This window comes from Salvelinus namaycush, chromosome 9 (assembly GCF_016432855.1).
Source record: "Salvelinus namaycush isolate Seneca chromosome 9, SaNama_1.0, whole genome shotgun sequence".
In the NCBI taxonomy this organism is placed as follows: Eukaryota; Metazoa; Chordata; class Actinopteri; order Salmoniformes; family Salmonidae; genus Salvelinus; species Salvelinus namaycush.
The window spans coordinates 10,157,498-10,173,943 of NC_052315.1; the positions used below are offsets into that span (position 1 = coordinate 10,157,498).

The following is a 16,446-nucleotide window of genomic DNA, read 5'->3' on the forward strand; positions in this document are numbered from 1 at the left end:
TTGTACATTTTTATTTAAACCTTTTTTGGAAGTTCCAACTGGCCGTAACGGGAGTAAATGAAGATAGTTGCTCATCAAATCTCAATACAAAGGTTGGATCTTAACTTGATCACTCTTTTGTTGCAGCGAATTTTCCTGCTGCTTCAGGAAATTCAAATGAGCTTTGTGAATCCCTGAAAATGAGCAGTTCTCTTTCTCTCCATCTCGGAGCAGTCGAGTCATTGGGATCAGTGCTAGCTATCAAAATAATTTTCTCTCTCGCTCGCTCAAATGCTAGGCCTAGGTCCTATTACTGAAACATCCAAATATACAAAAATTCCCGACTCATGTCTGCTACATACAGTACCAGTCAAAAGTTTGGACCCACCTACTCATTCAAGTATTTTTTTTTTTTACTATTTTTTACATTGTAGAATAATAGTGAAGACATCAAAACTATGAAATAGCACATATGAAATCATGTAGTAACCAAAAAAGTGATGAAAAAAATCTGAATATATTTTATGTTCTTCAAAGTAGCCACCCTTTGCCTTGATGACAGCTTTGCACACTCTTGGAATTCTCTCAACCAGCTTCACCTGGAATGCTTTTCCAACAGTCTTGAAGGAGTTCCCACATATGCTGAGCACTTGTTGGCTACTTTTCCTTCACTCTGTGGTCCAACTCATCCCAAACCATCTTAATTGGGTTGAGGTTGGATGATTGTGGAGGCCAGGTCATCTGATGCAGCACTCCATCACTCTCCTTCTTGGTCAAATAGCCCTTACACAGCCTGGAGGTGCGTTTTGGGTCATTGTCTTGTTGAAAAACAAATGATAGTCCCACTAAGTGCACACTAGATCGGATGGCGTATCGCTGCAGAGTGCTGTGGTAGCCCCATGCTGGTTAAGTGTGCCTTGAATTCTAAATAAATCACAGACAATGTCACCAGCAAAGCACCCACACACCTCCTCCTCCATGCTTCACGCTGGGAACCACACATGTAGGGATCATATGTTCACCTACTCTGCATCTCACAAAGACACAGCGGTTGGAAACAAAAATCTCAGATTTGGACTGATCAGACCAAAGGACAGATTTCCACCGGTCTAATGTCCATTACTCGTGTTTCTTGGCCCAAGCAAGTCCCTTCTTATTATTGGTGTTCTTCAGTAGTGATTTCTTTGCAGAAATTCGACCATGAAGGCCTGATTTACGCAGTGTCCTCTGAACAGTTGATGTTAAGATGTGTCTGTTACTTGAACTCTGTGAAGCATTTATTTGGGCTGCAATATCTGAGGCTGGTAACTGAATTTATCCTCTGCAGCAGAGGTAAGTCTGGGTCTTCCTTTGCTGTGGTGGTGCTCATGAGAACCAGTTTCATTATAGCGCTTGATGGTTTTTGTGACTGCACTTGAAGAAACTTTCTTGAAATTAAACCCTCTTCGGGCCAGGGGGCGGTATTTTCACGTCCGGATGAAAAGCGTGTCCAAAGTTAACGGCCTGCTACTCAGGCCCAGTAGCTAGGATATACATATAATTGGTAGATTTGGATGAAAACACTCTAATGTTTCTAAAACTGTTACAATTATGTCTGTGAGTATAACAGAACTTATTTGGCAGGCGAAACCCCGAGGACAAACCATCCAGGAATTTTAGTTGTTGTTGAGGTGACAGTGTTTTCAATGGGTTTTCTATGTGGATCTAGATTTCTAAGGCACTTGCTTGCAGTTTCTATCGCTTCCACTGGATGTCAACAGTCTTTAGAAATTGGTTGATGTTTTTCTTTTGAGTAATGAAGAAGTATGGCTGTTCGGAACAAGGGTTGAGTCTAGTATACTGTTGTGGTTTGGGCGCGCAACCTGAAAGCTCGCTCGACTTTGTTTTTATCCGCTATTGAACGCAGTTTATCCCGTCTTAAATTGTATCGATTATTTACATTAAAAAATACCTAAAGTTGTATTAGGTAAGTTGTTTGAAATGTTTGGACCAAGATTACAGGTAATTTATTAGATTTTTTGTAGTCATGTTGTGCGAGTTGGAACCGGTGTTTTTCTAAATCAAAAGCGCACAAATAAATGTATAACTGTCACGCCCTGACCATAGTTTGCTTTGTATGTTTATATGTTGTCACGACTTCTGCCGAAGTCGTTGCCTCTCCTTGTTCGGGCGGTGTTCGGCGGTCGATGTCACCGGTCTTCTAGCCATCATCGATCCATTTTTCATTTTCCATTGGTTTTGTCTTGTCTTCCCACACACCTGTTTTCAATCCCATCCATTATCCTCTTGTGTATTTAACCCTCTGTTTCCCCTCATGTCTTTGTCAGAGATTGTTTCTTGTTAGTATTGTTTTTATGTGTATAGGTGCGCGACGGGTCTTCGTACCCATATTTGTTTTGTTCGTTTCTTATTTAGTGTTATGGAGCATGTATTTAGACTTTCATTAAAAGACTCCATTTTACACTACGTTTGACTCTCCTGCGCCTGACTTCCCTGCCACCTATACATACGACTCTGACAGAATCTCTGACCAAATATGAAGTCAGCAGGAGAGGACACTACGCTCATGGAGGTGGAGGAACGCGTCCGGGAACAAACGGAGGAGATTGAATGTTTGAGCGCAGTCATGGATCGCATTGTCCAGAAAATGGACCGCTGGGAGAGACAGGGAGTTTCTCCAGCGCCTCCACTCCCACAACCAGGGTATTCCTTGAACACTTTTTCCCCTCCTGAACCGAACAAAATCCATTTACCCCTACCCATTGGATACAACGGAGATACTGCCGGCTGCCAGGGTTTCCTCCTTAAACTTAAGTTGTATCTGGCCACGGTCTCCCCAGTAGCATCAGACCGTGAGAAGAGTTGCGCCCTCGTCTCATGCCTCACCGGGAAAGCCCGGGAGTGGGCCAGCGCTGTGTGTAGAGAGGAGGATGCGGCGTTGGACCATTTTGAGGAGTTCATCCGCCATTTCCGGAGAGTATTCGACCACCCATCCGAAGGCAAAGCGGCGGGTGAGCGCCTCTATCATCTGAGGCAGGAGACGAGGAGTGCACAGGAGTTTGCTTTGGAGTTTAGAACCTTGGCTGCCGGCGCTGGATGGAGCGACAGGGCCCTGATCGACCAGTACCGCTGTAGTCTACGCGAGGACGTCCGTCGGGAGCTGGCCTGTAGAGACACCACCCTCAACTTCGACCAGCTGGTGGACATGTCCATCAGGCTGGACAACATGCTGGCTACTCGTGGACGTCTAGATCGGGGTCTGGTTGTTCCATCCTCCCGCACCCTCTCTCCCGAACCTATGGAATTGGGAGGGATGGTGCGCAGGGAGACCGGAGGGGGTTCCTGCTCGAGCACCATTTATGGTCGCAGAGATCACACTGCTGGTCGGTGCCGGGTTGGTTCCTCTGGGAATAGAGAAGGCAGGCAGGGCACTCTGGCATCACCCCAGGTGAGTAGGCACCATTCTCATCCAGAGCCCTCTGTCGCACTTATGTTTGTCTCTGTCACTTTTCCGGACTTTTCCCTGCATTCCCAGTATAAGGCGCTAGTAGATTCAGGCGCAGCTGGGAATTTCATTAATAAAGTTCTAGCTCATAGTTTAGGGATCCCTATTGTTTCTGTGGATATGCCTTTCCCTATTCATGCCTTAGATAGTCGACCATTAGGTTCAGGGTTTATCAGGGAGGTCACCGCACCTTTGTGTATGATAACGCAGGAGGGTCACAAGGAGAAGATTAGTCTTTTCCTTATTGATTCTCCTGCGTATTTTGTGGTGCTAGGCCTACCCTGGTTAACTTGTCATAACCCCACTGTTTCTTGGCCACAGAGGGCTCTCACAGGGTGGTCGCGAGAGTGCTCAGGTAGGTGTTTAGGGGTTTCCGTTGGTGCTACTACGGTGGAAAGTCCAGACCAGGTCTCCACCGTGCGCATTCCCCCCGAATATGCCGATTTGGCTCTCGCCTTCTGTAAAAAGAAGGCGACTCAATTACCACCCCATCGACGGGGGGATTGTGCGATAGATCTCCTGGTAGACGCTGCATATCCCAGGAGTCACGTGTATCCCCTGTCGCAAGCGGAGACGGTGGCTATGGATACATATATCTCTGAATCCCTGCGTCAGGGGTTCATTCAGCCATCCATTTCACCAGCCTCTTCGAGTTTCTTTTTTGTGAAGAAGAAGGATGGCGGTTTACGCCCGTGCATTGATTATCGAGGTCTCAATAAAATCACGGTGAAATATAGTTACCCGTTACCTCTGATAAATACAGTTATTGAGTCAATGAACGGGGCACGCTTCTTCACAAAATTGGATCTCAGGAGTGCGTACAATCTGGTGCGTATTCGGAAGGGTGATGAGTGGAAGACGGCATTTAGCACCACCTCAGGTCATTATGAGTACCTTGTCATGCCATATGGGTTGATGAATGCTCCATCAGTTTTCCAATCATTTGTAGATGAGATCTTCAGGGACCTGCATGGGCAGGGTGTAGTGGTGTATATCGATGATATTCTGATATACTCCGCTACACGCGCCAAGCATGTGTCCCTGGTGCGCAGGGTGCTTGGTCGCCTGTTGGAGCATGATCTATATGTCAAGGCTGAGAAATGCTTGTTCTTCCAACAATCCATCTCCTTCCTAGGGCATCGGATTTCCACTTCAGGAGTGGAAATGGAGAGCGACCGCATTACTGCCGTGCGTAATTGGCCGACTCCAACCACGGTAAAGGAGGTGCAGCGTTTTTTAGGGTTTGCCAATTACTACCGGAGGTTTATCCGGGGTTTTGGTCAGGTGGCTGCTCCCATTACCTCACTGCTAAAGGGGGGCCCGGTGCGCTTGCAGTGGTCGGCTGAGGCGAACAGGGCTTTTGGACACCTGAAGACTCTGTTTACCTCGGCGCCTGTGTTGGCTCATCCGGATCCCTCTTTGCCATTCATAGTGGAGGTGGACGCATCCGAAGCTGGGATAGGAGCAGTGCTCTCTCAGCGTTCGGGTGTGCCACTGAAGCTTCGCCCCTGTGATTTCTTTTCGAAGAAGCTCAGCTCGGCGGAGCGAAACTATGATGTGGGGGACCGGGAGCTGTTAGCTGTCGTACAGACCTTGAAGGCGTGGAGGCATTGGCTTGAGGGGGCTAAACACCCTTTTCTCATCTGGACTGACCACCGCAATCTGGAGTACATCCGGCAGGCGAAGAGAATGAATCCTCGCCAGGCAAGGTGGGCCATGTTTTTCACTCGTTTTGTGTTTACCCTTACTTACAGACCGGGCTCCCAGAACGTCAAGGCAGACGCATTGTCTCGGCTGTATGACACAGAGGAGCGGTCCATGGATCCCACTCCCATACTCCCAGCTTCGTGTTTGGTGGCGCCAGTAGTGTGGGAGCTGGACGCGGACATTGAGCGGGCGTCACGTGCAGAGCCCTCTCCTCCTGAGTGTCCAGCTGGTCGTCTGTACGTTCCGTCTGCTGTCCGCGACCGATTGATCTATTGGGCTCACACGTCACCCTCCTCTGGTCATCCAGGGATAGGTCGGACGATGCGCTGTCTTGATGGGAGGTACTGGTGGCCCACTTTAGCCAAGGACGTGAGGATTTATGTTTCCTCCTGCTCGGTGTGCGCCCAGTGCAAGGCTCCTAGACACCTGCCCAGAGGTAAGCTTCAACCTTTACCCGTTCCTCAACGGCCGTGGTCGCACCTGTCGGTGGATTTTTTGACTGATCTTCCACCTTCACAGGGTTACACCACGATCCTGGTCGTTGTGGATCGGTTTTCGAAGTCCTGTCGTCTCCTCCCTTTGCCCGGTCTCCCTACGGCCTTACAAACTGCAGAGGCCCTGTTTACACACGTTTTCCGGCACTATGGGGTGCCTGAGGATATAGTGTCTGATCGGGGTCCCCAGTTCACATCAAGGGTCTGGAAGGCGTTCATGGAACGTCTGGGGATCTCGGTTAGTCTTACCTCAGGTTTTCACCCCGAGAGTAATGGGCAGGTGGAGAGAGTTAACCAGGATGTGGGCAGGTTTTTGCGGTCCTATTGCCAGGACCGGCCGGGGGAGTGGGCGAAGTTCGTGCCCTGGGCAGAGATGGCCCAGAACTCGCTACGTCACTCCTCCACTAACCTCACTCCTTTTCAATGTGTATTAGGGTATCAGCCGGTTCTGGCTCCTTGGCATCAGAGCCAGACCGAGGCTCCTGCGGTGGACAATTGGTTTCGGCGCGCTGAGGAAACCTGGGAGGCAGCCCACGTCCACCTTCAGCGCGCCATAAGGCGCCAGAAAATTGGCGCAGACCGTCGCCGCAGTGAGGCCCCGGTGTTCGCACCAGGGGACAGGGTCTGGCTCTCGACCCGAAACCTGCCCCTCCGCCTGCTCTGCCGGAAGCTGGGTCCGCGGTTTGTGGGGCCGTTTAAAGTCCTGAGGAGAGTGAACGAGGTATGTTATAGGTTACAACTGCCCACTAATTACCGTATTAACCCCTCGTTCCATGTGTCTCTCCTCAGGCCGGTGGTGGCTGGCCCGCTCCAGGAGGCTGAAGTGCGTGAAGTTCCTCCACCTCCTCTTGACATCGAGGGGGTCCAGGCGTACTCTATTCGATCCATTTTGGATTCGAGACGTCGGGCGAGGGGCCTTCAGTACCTCGTGGACTGGGAGGGGTACGGGCCGGAGGAGAGATGCTGGGTTCCGGTGGAGGACGTTTTAGATCCTTCCATGTTAAAAGAATTCCACCGCCTCCATCCGGATCGCCCTGCACCTCGCCCTCCGGGTCGTCCCCGAGGCCGGTGTCGACGCGCTGCTGGAGCCGCGTGTCAGGGGGGGGTACTGTCACGACTTCTGCCGAAGTCGTTGCCTCTCCTTGTTCGGGCGGTGTTCGGCGGTCGACGTCACCGGTCTTCTAGCCATCATCGATCCATTTTTGATTTTCCATTGGTTTTGTCTTGTCTTCCCACACACCTGTTTTCAATCCCATCCATTATCCTCTTGTGTATTTAACCCTCTGTTTCCCCTCATGTCTTTGTCAGAGATTGTTTCTTGTTAGTATTGTTTTTATGTGTATAGGTGCGCGACGGGTCTTCGTACCCATATTTGTTTTGTTCGTTTCTTATTTAGTGTTATGGAGCATGTATTTAGACTTTCATTAAAAGACTCCATTTTACACTACGTTTGACTCTCCTGCGCCTGACTTCCCTGCCACCTATACATACGACTCTGACATATGTTTTGTTTGGTCAGGGTGTGATCTGAGTGGGCATTCTATGTTGTATGTCTGTTTCTGTGTTTGGCCTGATATGGTTGTCACGATTGTCGTAATGAGGTAGAGTGGACCAAGGCGCAGCGTGAGAGAAATACATCTTCTTTTATTTAGCGAAGACGAAACATGAAAAACGAACACTTTTACAAAACAAAACAACAAACGACCGTGAAGCTACAAACGTTAGTGCATACACAAGCTACAAACGTTAAACATAGACAATTACCCACATTAACCTAATGCCTATGGCTGCCTTAAATATGGCTCCCAATCAGAGACAATGAATGACAGCTGTCTCTGATTGAGAACCATTCAGGCAACCATAGACATACCTAGATACCTACACTCAACACAAACCCATACACTCTACTAAAACCCCCTAGACACTACAACCACCCAAGACAAGACAAATACACACAAACATCCCCCCTGTCACACCCTGACCTAACCAAAATATTACAGAAAACAAAGATAACTAAGGCCAGGGCGTGACAATGGTTCTCAATCAGAGGCAGGTGTTAGTCGTTGTCTCTGATTGGGAACCATATTTAGGTAGCCTGTTTTGTCTTTTGGTTTGTTGGGTGTTTGTCTTCCGTGTCAGTGTTTGTCGCCACACGGTACTGTTTCGTTTGTTCACATCGTTTATTGTTTTGTTTAGTGTTCTGAGTTTAATTAAAAACATCATCATGAACACTTACAACGCTGCGCTTTGGTCCTCCTCTCTTTCTCCCGAAGACGATCGTTACAGAAACACCCACCACAAAAGGACCAAGCAGCGTGGTAACGGACAGCAGCAGCAGCAGCAGCGATCACAGGACTCCTGGATATGGGAGCGAGATCTGGACTATGTCACTACTTGGGAGGAGATAGACAGGTGGTCGGTCGACCCAGGGAGAGTGCCGGAGCCCGCCTGGGATTCTCTGGAGCAGTGTGAGGAGGGATACCGGCGAATGGAGGCAGTACGGCAGTGCGACAGGTACGAGAGGCACAGGGAGTGTGGCTAAGCCAGGTAGCAGACCTGAGCTCACTCCTCGTGCTTATTATAAGCAGCGCGTTACTGGTCAGGCACCGTGTTATGCGGTGAAGCGCACGGTGTCGCCAGTACGTGCCCATAGCCCGGTGCGCTATAGGGCAGCCCCCCGAAAGTGTCATGCGAGTGTGGGCATCCAGCCGGGGCGTATTGTGCCTGCTCAGCGTGCTGTGTCTCCGGGGCGCTGGGAGGGTGCAGTGCGTCCTATGCCTGCGCTCCGCTCGTGCCGGGCAAATGTGGGAGTGGAGCCTAAGGGAGAGGTGCGCGTAGTAGGCACTAGATCTCCAGTGCTCACCCACAGCCCGGTTCAACCTGTGCCTACACTCTGGAGGATCCGGGCTAGAGTAGTTATCCAGCCTGGGGGAGTGGTGCCAAGGCTGCGCACCAGAGCTCCAGTGCTACCCCACAGCCCGGTCCTTCAGGCGCCTCCTCCTAACACCAAGACTCCTGTAGGTCTCCCCAGCCTGGTGGGTCCTGTGGCAGCCCCACGCACCAGGCTGTCTCTCCGTCTCCTCCCTACAGGTGTGCTCGTCTGCCCAGCGCCGCCTGAGCTGCCCGTCTGTCCAGCGCCGCCTGAGCTGCCCGTCTGTCCAGCGCCGCCTGAGCTGCTCGTCTGTCCAGCGCCGCCTGAGCTGCTGGTCTGTCCTGAGCCGTCAGAGCCGCCCGTCTGTCCTGAGCCGTCAGAGCCGCCCGTCTGTCCTGAGCCGCTAGAGCCGTCCGCCAGTCAGGAGCTGCCTGAGCCGCCCGCCAGTCAGGAGCTGCCTGAGCCGCCCGCCAGTCAGGAGCTGCCAGAGCCGCCCGCCAGTCAGGAGCTGCCAGAGCCGGCCGCCAGTCAGGAGCTGCCAGAGCCGCCCGCCAGTCAGGAGCTGCCAGTCAGTCCTGAGCTGCCCCTCAGTCCGGAGCTGCCCCTCAGTCCGGAGCTGCCCCTCAGTCCAGAGGCGCCCCTCAGTCCAGTGGGGCCCTTCAAGAGGGTCGCCGCTCAAAGGACGCCAATAAAGTGGACTAAGACTATGGTGGAGTGGGGTCCACGTCCAGCGCCAGAGCCGCCACCGCAGACAGATGGCCACCCAGACCCTCCCCTATAGGTTCAGGTTTTGCGGCCAGAGTCCGCACCTTGGGGGGGGGGGGGGGTACTGTCACGCCCTGACCATAGTTTGCTTTGTATGTTTATATGTTTTGTTTGGTCAGGGTGTGATCTGAGTGGGCATTCTATATTGTATGTCTAGTTTGTCTGTTTCTGTGTTTGGCCTGATATGGTTCTCAATCAGAGGCAGGTGTTAGTCATTGTCTCTGATTGGGAACCATATTTAGGTAGCCTGTTTTGTAGTGTGTTTTGTGGGTGATTGTTCCTGTTAGTGTCTTCATATGTTCTGTGTTCACTAGTTCGGGACTGTAGCGTCTTCGGTTATTTTTGTCAGTTTGTTGTTTTTGTTCGTTGTTTAAGTAGCCTATTAAAATATGGATTATCATCACGCTGCATTTTGGTCCTCCTCTCTTTCACCCGAAGACAGCCGTTACAGAATGAGTAGGTGTGTCCAAACCTTTGACTGATACTGTAAGTACGAGGATATTGCTTATCAGTGAAGGTTGCGCAACCAATAATTAATAATTGTAGCGAATTCAGGTGGCATTTTAGAACTTGTAGAGTTTTCCTTACTCATCGTCAAAATCTCTAATGGACAAATACTGGTGCACCCGATACCAAGCTGTAGATGTTGGCGTTGTTGTTAGTATTTTAGTAAGACTAATTTATCCCAATAGTTTAAACTGTGCCGATAAAGTTAGCATACAAATAAATATAGTAACACAGTTATTAATTTAGTGTTTGATCTCTGATCTACTTAATCAGATTTTATAATTCATCGATGCTCCTCCCATTGTGTTATTTTCTCCTCGTTCTCTCTGTTTGTGTCTGTCATTCTCCTCCACTGCCACAGTGCCTTCTTTTCTGAGAATATCCCTCCCTCTTGCTTTCTCAGCATTGACAGTCTGATTATAGCTGCAGAGTATCACACACAAACAAGCATGAACACACACATACACGCACGCACGCACACACGCACACACACACACACACACACACACACACACACACACACACACACACACACACACACACACACACACACACACACACACACACACACACACACACACACACACACACACACACATACACACACACACACATGGTAGACTAGATACATGTGGTCCCGTGTGGCTCAGTTGGTAGAGCATGGCGCTTGCAACGCCAGGGTTGTGGGTTCAATTCCCACGGGGGGACCAGGATGAATATGTATGAACTTTCCAATTTGTAAGTCGCTCTGGATAAGAGCGTCTGCTAAATGACTTAAATGTAAATGTAATACATTTAGTGACAACATCACAGTTCCATCCTCTGACTCACCTCTTCTCTCTCCTATCCTCCCTCTCTCCCTCTCCTCCACTACCCCTCTCACCCTCCACCACTCCTCTGTTGCTTTGCCTGTTCCTGTTAAAGAGATGTTGACCTTTAAACAGTAGTGAGCAGCATCCATCTGCACTGGCCTTTACACATGGTAATCACAAAACCTGTCTTTTCTGTAAATCTCCCTGCTAACACGTGTGTGTGTGTGTCTTTGTGAGTCTTTGTGAGTGTGTGTGTGTGTGTGTGTGTGTGTGTGTGCATGTGTGTTTTTGCACATGTGTGTGTGGGTTCATGACTCATTATTCCAGCCTTTTTGATGCTGTAATTATAAGAACTAGACAGAAACATGTAGATAACCAAAGAAAACCAGAAGTGCAGAACTGACTTATTTTTGAGACTCCCTGTCAATGATGCCCTTTACCAGTTTTATAGAACACCAGACAAAAACTAGTAAATTTAGAATTCCTAACAAAGAGAATCAGTGTATTCCTGCCTAAGATATCAATCTGATATCGTAGCCCTTTCCTGCAGTCCCTGACCAAAAGCGCCCTCTTTGGCCTCATGGGTGGAATGTTATTCATATTTTTCCTTATTTCTTAATTAAAGATTTGAAAGATTATTAGTAAATTAGTAAAGATTATTAGTAAAGATTTTTTTTTTTTTACGAAACGAAAACCTGGTGTTTCTTTGTCAAACAGTTTTGTTATATTTCAGTCTTCTGTGATGTATATAAAATGTAATATTAGAATGCAAGCTCAACATGTAATACATTTCAATTCAATATCTGACATGGTACAGATGTCTTATTTTTTTAAGCCCTTGTGTGTGTGTGAGGCATATAAAAGTAGATTTGTTTAAGACTACCAAGAATCACTCTTTGTGACCGTGATATAGCCCACTGCAGGAAAAGGTTAACCACATAACCTAAAGGCCTAGACAGAGACTAGCTAGATCAATGCTCAACCGAACCACGGCTAACCTTATTGGACATTATCCTCTGGATGTCTGTCACGTTCTGACCTTAGTTCCTTTTTTATGTCTTTATGTTTGTTTGGTCAGGGTGTGAGTTGGGGTGGGCATTCTGTTGTTTTTCTATGTTTTGTTCTAGTCGTTATATTTCTATGTGTTTGGCCTAGTATGGTTCTCAATCAGAGGCAGGTGTCGATCGTTGTCTCTGATTGAGAATCATACTTAGGTAGCCTGTTTTCCCACTATGGGTTGTTGGTAGTTATTTTCTGTTTAGTGTTTTTGTTTGCACCTTACAGAACTGTTCGTTTGTCGGGTTGTTGTTTTTGTTCAGTATTCATTCTTTATTAAATTATTATGAATACGTACCACGCTGCACTTTGGTCCTCTTCTCCTTCCACCAACGACAACCGTTACAGAACTACCCACCAACACCGGACCAAGCAGCGTGGTAAATTGGAGCAGTGCAAACTGGACTATGAAACAACTTGGGAGGCAATAGAGGTGTCGTCGGTCGACCCAGGAAGAGTGCCGGAGCCCGCCTGGGATTCTCTGGAACAGTGCGAGGTGGGATACAGGAGAATGGAGTTGGCGAAAAGAACACGGCAGAGCAACAGGTACGAGAGGCAGCCCCCCCAAAGAATTTGGGCGGTGGCACACGGGGAGATTGGTGGAGTCAGGCGATAGACCGGAGCCAACTCCCCGTGCTTATCGTAAGCAGGGCGTTACTGGTCAGGCACCGTGTTATGCGGTGAAGCGCACGGTGTCGCCAGTACGCGTTCATAGCCCGGAGCGCTATAGGCCAGCCCCCCGCAAGTGCCATGTGAGAGTGGGCATCCAGCCAGGGTGTATTGTGCCAGCCCAGCGTGTTTGGTCTCCGGTACGCCGTTTCGGCCCAGGGTATCCTGCGCCGGCTCTGCGTGCTGTGTCTCCGGGGCGCTGGGAGGGTGCAGTGCGTCCTATGCCTGCGCTCCGCTCGTGCCGGGCGAATGTGGGCATTGAGCCTAAGGGAGAGGTGCGAGTGGTATGCACCAGATCTTCAGTGCTCACCCACAGCCCGGTTCAACCTGTGCCTGCACTCTGGAGGGTCCGGGCTAAAGTGGTCATCCAGCCTGGAGGAGTGGTGCCAAGGCTGCGCACCAGAGCTCCAGTGCTCCTCCACAGCCCGGTCCTTCCGGTGTCTCCTCCACGCACCAGGTCTCCTGTAGGTCTCTCCAGCCTGGTCGGTCCTGTGGCAGCGCCACGCATCAGGCTGTCTCTCCGTCTTCTCCCTCCAGGTTTGCCCTCCAGTCCGGAGCTGCCAGAGCCGCCCGCCAGTCCGGAGCTGCCAGAGCCGCCCGCCAGTCCGGAGCTGCCCCTCAGTCCAGAGCTGCTCTAAACTAGGGTCTCCAATCCGGGGTCGGTGGCGAGGGTCGCCACTTCTAAGGTGCCACATAAGTGGGCCGAGACTATGGTGGAGTGGGGTCCACGTCCCGCTCCAGAGCCTCCACCGCGGTAAATGCCCACCCAGACCCTCCCCTATAGGTTCAGGTTTTGCGGCCGGAGTCCGCACCTTTGGGGGGGGGGGGGGTACTGTCACGTTCTGACCTTAGTTCCTTTTTTATGTCTTTATTTTAGTTTGGTCAGGGCGTGAGTTGGGGTGGGCATTCTGTTGTTTTTCTATGTTTTGTTCTAGTCGTTATATTTATATGTGTTTGGCCTAGTATGGTTCTCAATCAGAGGCAGGTGTCGATCGTTGTCTCTGATTGAGAATCATACTTAGGTAGCCTGTTTTCCCACTATGGGTTGTGGGTAGTTATTTTCTGTTTAGTGTTTTTGTTTGCACCTTACAGAACTGTTCGTTTGTCGGTTTGTTGTTTTTGTTCAGTATTCATTCTTTATTAAATTATTATGAATACGTACCACGCTGCACTTTGGTCCTCTTCTCCTTCCACCAACGACAACCGTTACAATGTCATTAACACATGTAACCCATTGGCTGTGCTGCTGCTGTACTTCCTCCTCACTGATATACATTTTTCAAAGGATCCCAGTCCTCATTAATCCAAGAGCACCACTTCTTCATGAACTGATAGATAGACGGGGCTGACAGGAAGCAATGAATATCATCAATTTATGAGAGGCAACTGTGTTCTCTATCTTGGATCTAAGTGGAGACCTGCAGTTTTTGTTTCAAATTTTAATATCATGTGCACAAGCAGTGGTGTAAAGTACTTAAGTAGTTTTTTGTGTATCTGTTCTTTACTTGAGTATTTATATTGTTGACAACTTTTACTTTTACTCCACTACATTCCTAAAGAAAATGATGCACTTTTTACTCCGTACATTTTCCCTGACACCCAAAAGTACTTTTTGCATGATGAATGCTTAGCAGGACAGGAAAATGGTCCAATTCACGCACTTATCAAAAGAACATCCCTGGTCATCTGATCTGGTGGACTCACTAAACACAAATGCTTTGTTTATGTCTGAGTGTTGGAGAGTGCCCCCGGCTATCCGTAAATAAATAAAAAACAAGAAAATTGTGCCGTCTGTTTTTCTTAATATAAGTAATTTAAAATGATTTATACTTTTACTTTTGATAGTTCAGTATATTTTTGCAATTGCATTTACTTTCGATACTTAAGTATATTTAAAACCAAATACTTTTAGACTTTTACTCAAGTAGTATTTTACTGGATGACTTTCACTTTTACTTGAGTCGGGAAAGTAAGAAGCTATATACAGGGTCTGTTCCAATACCATATTTACAATGTGTAGGGATACTGGAGTGATAGAGGCAGATATGTATAGCGCTAAGGTGACTAGGCATCAGGATATATGATAAACAGAGTAGCAGCAGTGTATATGATGATTGAATGTGAGTGAGTGTGTAGACTCAGTATAAATGTGTGTGCATGAAATTAGTGTGTTGGAGTGTCAGTGTGCATTAAAATAAATAATACAATATAGTCTGTGTAGCCATTCTGTTAGCTATTTATCAGTGTTATCACTTGGGGATGGAAGCTGTTCAGGAGCCTTTTGGTGTCAGACTTGATGCACCGGTACCGCTTGCAATGCGGAAGCAGAGAGAACAGTCTATGGCTTGGGTGGCTGGAGCCCTTCACAGTTTTCCGGGCATTCTTTTCTACCGCCTGATATAGAGGTGGCCCCAGTGATGTACTGGGATTTCCCAACCACCCTCTGTAGCACCATGTAAACGAGGGCGGTGCTGTTGCCATACCAAGCAGTGATGCAGCCAGTAATGCAGCCAGGGAGTACAGCAGGGGACTAGGGAAGACCCAGCCGTGATCTGCCCAACGATGTCTTTGTTCCAAGCGAACTTAATGCATTTTATGCACGCTTCGACAATAACAACACCGTACCATATGTGAGGGCCCCCACCGACCCAGAGGACTGGGTGATCTCGCTCTCCGAGGTCGACGTGATCAAGTCAACACTTGCAAGGCCGTGAGGCTGGACGGTATTCAAGGCCGCGTTTTCAGACCATGTGTAAATCAGCTGGCAGGCATATTCACAGTAATTTTCCCCATCTCCTTGTCACAGTCTGTGATGGCAATTTGAATGCACAGAGATACCGTGACGAGATCCTGAGGCCCATTGTCGTGCCATTCAACCGGCACCATCACCTCATGTTTCTGCATGATAATGCACAGCCCCATGTCGCAAGGATCTGTACACAATTCCTGAAAGCTGAAAATGTCCCAGTTCTTTCATGGCCTGCGTACTGACCAGACATCTCACCCATTGAGCATGTTTGGGATGCTTTGGATCGATGTGGACGACAACGTGTTCCAGTTCCCGCCATTATAAACTTCGCACAGCCAATGAAGATCAACTCTATGTGAAGGAGATGTGTCGCGCTGCATGAGGCAAATGGTAGTCACACCAGATACTGAATGGTTTTCTGATCCACACCCCTACCTTTTTGTTAAAGGTATCTGTGAGCAACAGATGCATATCTGTATTCCCAGTCATGTGAAATCCATAGATTAGGGCCTTATGAATTTATTTAAATTGACTGATTTCCTTATATGAACTTAACTCAGTAAAATCTTTGTGTAATAATGGAGCTGTGAGTCAGGAAGCAAGTGCAGGTGAAACATTTAATAAACAACAAAACCAGAAACGAGACAATTTGTCACGCCCTGACCTTAGAGAGCCTTTTTATTCTCTATTTGGTTAGGTCAGGGTGTGACTAGGGTGGGCAATCTATGTTGTATTTCTTTGTTGGCCTGGTATGGTTCCCAATCAGAGGCAGCTGTCTATCGTTGTCTCTGATTGGGGATCATACTTAGGCAGCCTTTTTTCCACCTTAGTTTGTGGGATCTTGTTTTTGTATTGTAGCTTTCCAGCCCTACAGAACTGTGCGTTTCGTTTTTTTTTTTTTTTTTGGTGTCATCAATAAAAGAAAGATATACGCCTACCACGCTGCACCTTGGTCCGATCCTTCCATCAACGAACGTAACACAATTCCATGTGGCTACAAGCCAGTACACAAGAACAAAATCCATGTCACGCCCTGACCTTAGTTCCTTTGTTATGTCTCTATTTTGGTTTGGTCAGGGCGTGAGTTGGGGTGGGCATTCTATGTTTTTGTTCTATGTTTTATATTTCTATGTGTTTGGCCGAGTGTGGTTCTCAATCAGAGGCAGCTGTCTATCGTTGTCTCTGATTGAGAACCATACTTAGGTAGCCTCATCCCACCTGTGTTTTGTGGGTAGTTGTTTCCTGTGTTGTGTGTCTGCACCAGCCAGAACTGTTTCGGTCGTTATCTTTGTTATTTTTGTTATTTCAGTGTTAATTTAATAAATATGGAC

At 48.4% G+C, this 16,446-nt stretch overlaps 1 pseudogene; it reads right to left on the bottom strand.

The window, feature by feature from the left end:
- LOC120053866 overlaps positions 1–14,821 on the bottom strand; it is a 17,851-nt pseudogene extending 3,030 nt beyond the window's left edge.
- Positions 14,822–16,446: the final 1,625 nt, after the last annotated feature.